Source organism: Uranotaenia lowii, chromosome 2, assembly GCF_029784155.1.
Source record: "Uranotaenia lowii strain MFRU-FL chromosome 2, ASM2978415v1, whole genome shotgun sequence".
Classification (NCBI taxonomy): Eukaryota; Metazoa; Arthropoda; class Insecta; order Diptera; family Culicidae; genus Uranotaenia; species Uranotaenia lowii.
The window spans coordinates 139,541,973-139,551,332 of record NC_073692.1 but is presented as its reverse complement, the minus strand read 5'-3'; the positions used below and the strand labels follow the sequence as shown (position 1 = coordinate 139,551,332).

Sequence of the window (9,360 nt, the reverse complement as noted above, 5' to 3'; positions counted from 1 at the left end):
GAGTAACAAGTATGAGGCCGTGTCTTATATTTCGTTTTTGATGTCTTTTGTAGGATTGAGCCAACCAACAATTGGGACAACGTACAAGTTTAGAAATTTGAACAGAAAAGGATACAAATTGGATTGAGAAACTTTTAAGGCATTTCTGCAACAACTATGGAAAATTTCTCAAAATAAATGAGACGCCAGTTGCCACGTTTGCCGTGCTCACAGTAGAACAGGAAAACTTCATAACTCGCGGACCGGAAAACGCTAAGACAGCTTTGAATTCAGTACTGCTAAAAAATATATTCAATCCTTGGAGGATCTCGACCAGCAGTTCTGAGAAACCGGAAAAGGTAATTACATTTTAGTTTCTTATATTTTGTATAACTTCCAACTTGAAGGTACTTTGCTTTGAGACAATTTAAGATAAGTTAACTCTTACTGTTTACAATTTTAATAAGAAAAGAGAACAACAATTTAAAATTCTTACACCTTCCAAGTTTGAAATTTTTTTTTTATCTTGTCTTTTTGTAATTGTTACAATTACAATTACAATCTTGAATTATTTGAATTAAATAGTAAAACCCAAATTAAAATTTTATTAAATAGAGGAAAAAAAACCAAACATTTAACTCGTTTCGCGCCATTTCCAATTTCAAAATGCTTTTTAAAAAGTATTACTTCAGCTTTTGATTTTTTATTTTTCGAAATCTAGATACATACACAAATTCTTTCTTTACCATGACGCTTTGTTGAATATTCTTATAACTAATTCTGAAACTGTGTCGATATATTCCAGGTTTATATGAGAGTAACGGACAAAGCCGAAGATAGGTATAGTAAATTTATTATCTCCCCTGTCCTCACTCTTTGCAGGTAGATCCCGTCTGCATTCGACTTTTTCCAACTGGGTGATGTATCGCAAGATATATGGTATTGGACTTAATCGATCTACTAGTTTGCATCCAAATCTGCCGAACGTTTGGTTGAGATTGAAGGTGTGCTGTCCACCAACCGTATTGGGGTTCAACGAGAATACTCAAAATATTGCAATCGAAAACCCACGTTGGGTGTTCCTTGAAAGGTAAGGACTCAATTTATCTGCTCTAAAATATGTGATTTTGGGTATTTTTGTTCGTAGCCCTAACCCATGTCTATCCACACAAAGTGGTTCCAGAGGCTAAATGTTTGTCACTTTACCAGCAGTATGGCATTCGTGTCTAGCTAAATATATAGGGGAGAGTGGGGATACTTGATCCCCTTTTCTTATTTTCACCATATATTTTTGGAAAAATTTAGCAACTCGCTTTCTTTTACATTTTCTGACAGCGTGTAACTTCAAGTTTCTATGCTCCTAAAATTAGAACGATACTTGAACCCGTAGATGAACTAGAAGCATTTTCGTGGGAGTAAAAAAATTGCAATATTTTTGAAGTTAGGGGAGACTTGATCCTTTATTCAGGAAGCCCTAATCCATGGAAAAAATCAAACAAAACCCCAAGATAGAATGTTAATTGACTATTTTGGTCATGTTTGTTCTCATTTCACAACCTATAATTGTCAGAAAAATAAATTCCATAGCTTATTCTCAACCCTTAAGACATTGCATACTTACGGGCGCAATTTTTTATAAACAAGAGAAAATCAATTATTTAAGCCCTTTTCTTCAGATAATTGATGGATGAATATTAGCTATTCGATAAATATTAGTAATCTCGTAATCAGCAATGACCACGATCCACTGAGAAGAAGAATATACCGGGATCATTTGTACCCAAATATAAGGGATCAATTGTACCCAAAATCAACATTTCAGAAAACTTTCCCTGAAAAAAGTTGGGAGTTTTCCATCGCTTTGAAAATATTGTATTTTGAAGTTCAATTTACACTTGAAAGATTTATGTATTGGAATAAATATTTTTGTTATAATATTACCATGTTAGGAACATTTCAAAATGATGAAAAAAGATCTTCAAGTCACATTTTGAGAAATTTTTCAAACAAAGTTCAATAACCCAAAAACTTATTTTGTTGAAAATTTTTGAGCTTCAACTATTGCTGTTTTGTTCCATTTGGCACATTTTTCTAGAACATTTGATCTTTGTACGACATTCCAGTTTGGAGATATAGCTAGGGAATCAAGTATCCCCAGGGATCAAGTATCCTCATTCTCCCCTAATGTTTCATAGATTTTACATTTCTTTAAAAAAATATGAGTGACTTTTCATGCAAGTCTTCGTTTTTTTTTTAAATTCAAAAACTGTTCCATTATGATGTATTCTTCTCGAATTACAAGGCATAATTATAAACTATTGCTCTATTTAAATATTTGTCTGAGTGTTTTTAATGTATGTATGTATGTATGTAGATAATCCACCATGGGTGCACGGATTCACCGCAGTTTCGCCAACGTATGCGTTAATTTGCATCCTTTAGATTTTTAGTTCGGCCAATCTTCAATGCATATCATCACATACCCGACACCATGGCTTCGTGTGAACTGACATGAAATGAAAATGTTTCGTATAGGTGTATGTCTTACTTGTAGAACGAGCAACCTGTTTCACAGCCGTATAAAATTCATAACATTTTAAGTGTTAAGAATCTACGACAGGTATTCCGCATCCGTGTAGATACCTGCCCAGCTGGCAACTTTTTGTACGTTCTTATATAATATATTCAATCAATGACATATTTGAATGGTAAAATAATCTTACCTTTTTACCTGTCTTACCTCTAGATACTCTCAGCTTACCTGTAGCTGGAACCGCCCTTGTTTAATTTCATTACCTGTTCACTTTTGGTCCGATCTAAAACAAACAAAATTTTTTTTATTATTACAAATCATCATCCCTCTATTCAATAAAACCAAAAAATGCTAGTAAAAGGTTGAGAACTGATATCTTAGGTTTACATTAAAACATATGGCACTTTTTGATAAGTATTTTTTAATGAATGTATGTAGGTATAAGATGATATAACATGAAATGTATTTACACAATAGCAAAATATAGGTTTCTAACTTTCTGGAAAATTTGTAAATTATCAATCAAAGTCAAAATCAAAATAACACATGAGAATTTATTTGAAAAGTAATTTAAAATTATGATATCAGTATGAGAAATCCTTTGTATGGAAAAAAAGATTGAAATACTGCTTTCCCGATGCTGGAATTTCAAATGATTTTATTTTATGAGTACAAAATGTTATTTAAAATATGTAATGTAATTTATTTAACACGCTGAGCGATAAATTTTCACGACCTTGAACATGTGAAGTAAATTTGATTTGATGCTAAAATAACGCATTATAAACAATAAATTGAGAGAGAAAAAAATATCAGTTGAAACCTTATATAAAAGGTTTGATAATTACTTATTTTGTTATATAACAGCGTTTGAAGTTGATTTTAAAAACCTGGAAAAAATCTCAATAATTAATAGCATGCAAAGCTGAAAGTAAAATGTTACTACCTACTAGATGATGTAAATAAATAAAATACCTACTAGATGAAAACCATTACTATTATAGAAGAGAAACTAATTGTAGGCTATTGATTATGTAACCAAGAACATAGCTATTAATGATTTAAATTCGAAATAATGTAAGGTTAGTTGCTTAAACAAAAAAGAATACGATAATAAGTTCGAACGTACACAGTTGTAACGGTTAAATAATAATATTAAAAACAATACAACATGACGCGGTCCGTAGACGATTGTCTTTCTGGTGAACTGCTGAAATTAAATATTAAATTAACAATAATAAAAACATTCAGTATGCCTGTTGAGCGCAAGGTTGCCGAAAAAAAATTCTGTGTTTTTGAGAAAAAAAATTCTTGAATTCTGTGATTTGAACCAAAAATTCTGTGATGGTTTTCTGTGATGCTATTTCCTTAAATTTAATTGAAAATTCAAGATAAATTTGGTATTTTTAACATTTTAGTTGGGAAAATTCAATTAAAATTACCAATCTCAACATACTTTTCTAATTCAATTTAAAAAACATAAAATTTATTATGACTAAAAATATTTTAATTTTGGAAATCCATTCAAAATTCAAAAATTTTGTGAAATCTGTGAATATTTCAAAATTCTGTATTCTGTGACACAGATTCTGTGATGAAAATTTGCTCAAAATTCTGTGAAATTACAGATTTTTCTGTGATTTCGGCAACCTTGGTTGAGCGTCGGACATTGCAAGGGAAAAGGGTTATCCGCAGTAACCAAAGTATTTATACCTGTGTTAGTACCTGTAAAGTTTTGAGTAATTTTTTTTTTAAATTTTTAATTAAAAAAAAAAGTTAAATGAAAGATCAGAAGAGGAAATGAATACATTTGATAGCATAGCAAAATATAATGTCTGGTTTGATCAGACCATCTATCAAACTTAAAAAAAAACTATCTATAATAAATTTCGTAGCACCTTTCGAAAAAACAGCTTTCCAGTTGGTTTATATTAAATATATGCTGACGCTTTCATCCTTTAGGGACAGTGAAAAATTAAGTGAAATCCGAAATCATTTAATTTCCGTTGATCCTTAAAAAAAATCAACCATCCTACTGCAGCGAAACGTTATTATCATTTGATTTTTATGTTGACGTCTTAATAAAACATGATGATTAGGAATGTTTTTTTTTTAGAAATAAACTGTCATCTCAAATATAATCTTTTTTGTTCGTTGACTTGTACACAATATTGCATGGAAAAAAATCTTTATCGCTGAAATATTTCTTAGTGAAATGTTTCTTACGGTTCTGTCAAAAATTTAACTGCCATTGCGATGTCATATGAATGGAAATTTTCTTTCTCTTTCTACACAACGATAGCTCATTTCAGAGCGCCTACAGCTACTGCTGTACCTGCTCTGGTTCATTTGATTCATTGATAGGCGAGGGGCGACCGGTTCGGCACTTTCCGACTTTAATGGGTGTGTCAGGGTTTCTAAAACGAAGTTAAGAAGTTTTTATAAACTTTTTTTTCGGGTTAGGTTGCGGTTAGCATTTAAAAGCGATTTTAAACTTCTTTGAAATCCAGCTAACACTAAAAATACAAATATATCTTGTACATTTACATATAAAAATTTGCGTATGTTGCATCCATCAAGCAAGTGCATTTAGTTAAAATTGAAGAATAGAAAAAAAAACTTTGAAATATTCTCGTTATCGAACTTAAATTAAATTAAAAAGAAAAAAAAATAAAAGTAAGATACAAAAAATACAAACTTTAAAAATGGTCATCTTGTGTTTGAGAACTACTGGATTTATTATATAAACGAGAATGAAGTGAAGTAGAAGAAGCGGTTAGATGAGACGTGAACGTGAAACATGACCACACAGAATGAGTAAACGAGCTGGCAAATTATCACTTAAAATAAAACAATTAAGGCATTTAGCTTTCTCCTGTCTCATTCCTTATTTACCCGCGCACAGGAAAATCTAGCCGTCAAACATCTGTAAAAAAGATCATTAATAATAATATAATGGGATAAAATTGTCAGGAAGGAGCGTGAATCGTATGAATTTCTCCAATCTCAAAGCGCTGAACAGCTTTGCTGCCACAGGAAACAAAAAAAAAACCACAAAAATGATGCCTCCCACTCTGGTACACTGGGGCTTCAATGTATCTGAATAAGGCACATCGACAACACAGCAACCTCTGGGACAACCGCAAGCTAGATTCTTACAGCCAGAATAAAAATTTTAGAAAACGAAATAAATAGATAGACAGAGAAAACTAATAAAAGTAACTTAGCTGAAAATCCGTCCAAGCTGAATTCATCAGGATCCATCTCCATCATTAGCAACCAACACAAAACCGAGCTACGTGTTTCCATCAAACTCTCGCCATTCTCACCTGTTCCTACCAATTTCCCTTTCTATTCGACACCATTCATTACCTCCCTTACTCTGTGTTAATGGTATCAGTATCAATGAAGACAGCACTACACGGTTGTGTGCGTGTCAATGGTGCAAACCGAACTAGGTGCGACTCGGAATGAGAAACAGCGTTAAACACAATTTTTAGGCTGCCATATTTTCGCCTCACGATTTTCGATAAAAACACTTTCCTCGCACTTGAAAACCTTTCATATTAAACCCGCAGATAATTTTAAGAACATTCAACGCCCCCACTGATTTCTGATCCTAAATTTTTCACCCATTCTATGGAAATAAATCCCGTTCCGCCCGGATTTATTCATTGCCCTGCCAGTAAATTAGATTAAGGTCGCCATCTTTCCCTTCGTGGTTGCTTTTCTTCCAAACGATTTCACTTTTTTTTCATCTCATGGACTTCACTCATTGAAATAAACGAAAATAATCATTAGTCCCTTCATTTATCAAAACTTTACACGAAACATTTCAATTGATACTTCGCCTCAACAAAAAGTACGCGACGAACTATTGACACCGCGGGAGAGATGCGACCGCTTTCAAACGCTGCACGATTGGAACTCCAAATATTTGTCTGAGTGTTTTTAATTTCATAAATTCGTTTTCTTTTCTTTTCTAGTTTTTAACTTCACACCAAACGACGTTTTTGGATGGACGGTTTTAACCATATTATCCAGCAGTTTCGAAGAAAAAGTGCCATATTCTTCCCCCGCACAGGTGTTCCTTGCACCATATCGCAGCTAAGCTGAGTGGTCAACAGCAAACCAATGATTATCTACAGGAGCTCGGCGAGTATTTTTTTAGGGCAGCAAGCTACTGTGCGCCTAATGTGTAGTTCTGGTGCTACGATTTATGTGTGAATGAAAGCATTTCAAATAATTTCAAAAGATGCATTTCATAGTTGTGAACTCATGATCAATTTGTTGAGTGTAGTAAAGAAATTGTGTAGCAGACCATAAATAAAGTTTTCAAACCATATATTGTAACCTTTTTTTTTACCTAAAAAATATCCTTAATTTCATATTTTGGAGATAAAAACCATTCATCTAGCCTAATGAATTCAATGAACTAAAATTTTACAGTACTGTAATTTTCAAACAGCCTGTAAAAATTTTGTTCACGTAAAAATAAACGACACGTGATTTTGTTGCGACCTGTAAAATTGCGGTAAATGTCCTGCTCCTTTTTGTTACAGGATATTTGCCGTAATTTTACAGCAAATAATTTTTTCTGTGTAGACTCGGAAACTACTAAACCGATCATCTTGGCATCTGAGGGTTTTTGGGGTTGGAGATGGTTTCTATAATAGTTACAAACCCCTCCAACTCCGCCCAGCTAACATGAAATCGTAATAGTAATGATAATCCAAATCGAATATTAAGAGTTTTTCAATAACCATCGTGAACAAGTTGGTATTGAGTGGTTTTCTATCATTCATTTACGACAAGCTTTGCCCAAAACAAAAGTTAAACTGGATAGCATTTTAGTCAATTCGTAAATATGTCTCCAAGAAGTTGAGAATATGCTAATTCGACATTTACGATTTGGATGAACTGATTTACGATAAATGGGCGGTCCTTGACACTCTATCCGGTATCTCCCTTTCTTCATTTGACCGGTTCTCACTTATAGAGCTATAGCGTGGATCATATCATTTGATGTGTTGGCATCGTGGTAAGAAATCGGACAGCGAACTCAAAGGACTGGAGTTCAAATCTTGGTTGGGGAAATTTTTTTTCCGTTTTACTAAAATTACTTGAAATCCTTTATTTTGATTTTTCTGGGGAAATAGAATTGTTGGAATATTGTTGTTGTAAATATATCGCCTCCACTTATGTAGCTATATGCTATTTTGGTAAGTTTTATACAATCTTTTCATCTGGTATATTTGTGTGAATAATTCTGTTGTTCCTGCGATATACCCTCTTAGATGTTTGCTGGGGGGCTCCTATACAAAATTGACATAAAATATGACACAATCCATACAATTTGTTTGTAATTATCATCAAATTTTCCACTCAAACGTATTTTAACATAATTAAATGATTTATTATGGTGATAGACAGGTTTTTATGTATTTCGACCAATAATTGGAGTTACATATATTTTTGTAGGAAAGGGGGGGGGGGGGGGGGTTAGTTACACATTCATTTTAAAATATATCAGAACTCGAACAATTTTTAAACGATTTTAATCAAATTAGGCACATAATAAAGTTCACGATGTCATGAGTTAATTCAAGGATTTCTAAACTTTTACCGTTTTGGTAAAGAGGACTTCTTAAAAAAAATCAAAAATATGATTAAATTCGGACACTTTTCGAAAACTTTTTGTCTAAATGGATAAACATAAACGTTTTAACACGACGAGATGAATTATTGATTTGGCAAACAGGTTTTGATCTAATTATATGATATGCTTTACTGAAAGACTCTGTCCATTTAAATTATGAGGGCACTCATCTATCTTCTATATCTGTAAAAATGAATGTTTTTCTGGCTGTTTGTCTGATCCCTATAGACTCGAAAACTACTGAACCAATCAATTTGAATTTGTTATGTAAGAGTTTTTGGGGTCGGAGATGGTTTCTAAATTACTTTCAAACTGCTCGAACTTAAGGATGGGGACTCGCATACAAAAACAATAATAATATGATACAATTTGAGCAATTTCCTAAAACTACTGAACTGATTCACTTCAAATTTGGTTTATTGCCGTTTTCAAAGCCGAAAATGCTTTCTATAATACTTTCAAACCTCTCTGAATCAAAAAAGAGATGGCTCTCTTACAAAATTTCCAAAAGTTTGACAGAATTGGTATAATTTTCGATAACTATTGTACTGATCAACGTGAAACATGGTGTGTAGTCGTTTTTAAGAGCGGAAATGGTTTCTATAATTCTTTCAAACCCTTGCAAATCCTAAAAAGGGGGCGGGGGGGGGGGGGGGGCTCCCATACAAAATATACAAAAATTGTCAAATTTTTTTCAATTCTCGAAGTTTTTTTTGTTAGAAATTGATTAACGTAACATAATGAGATGATTTTTTAACATAATGGGATGATTTATTGAACTGACTAATAAAACATAATTAAATGATATACTTATTGACAGACTCTCATATTCAATAAATGTAACATACATAACATAACATTAACAACACCAATGTCTTAGTGATTTCATAAAGTTTGGCACAAACTTTACCCGCATCAAAAGAGCCGATTTTTTTTTATTTAAAAGGTTTGTTTATGGTATTGAAGATCCCTCCTTTTGTCTAAAGGGTGGCTGCTTCATCCTCCAAAATTAACTTTGATACTCAAAACCATTTAGAAGCTCAGAGGCCATAAAAAACTTTTCGATTTTGAATAATATTGTAACTAACTTAATTTTTGCCACGAGTAGCAAAGCACACCGGTTCAGCTAGTGTTTAATAATTTTCACATTTTACTAAATAACAAGCTGACCCGGTAAACTTCGTTTTAC

General features: G+C 32.6%; 1 long non-coding RNA gene across 1 annotated transcript; it reads left to right on the top strand.

Moving 5' to 3' along the window:
- The first annotated feature begins 202 nt into the window (after nt 1–202).
- On the top strand, nt 203–6,631 carry LOC129742450 (uncharacterized). Its single transcript, XR_008736539.1, has 3 exons — nt 203–338; nt 862–1,069; nt 6,499–6,631. It is a non-coding gene; the product is annotated as an uncharacterized LOC129742450 (long non-coding RNA).
- The last annotated feature ends 2,729 nt before the right edge of the window (nt 6,632–9,360 follow it).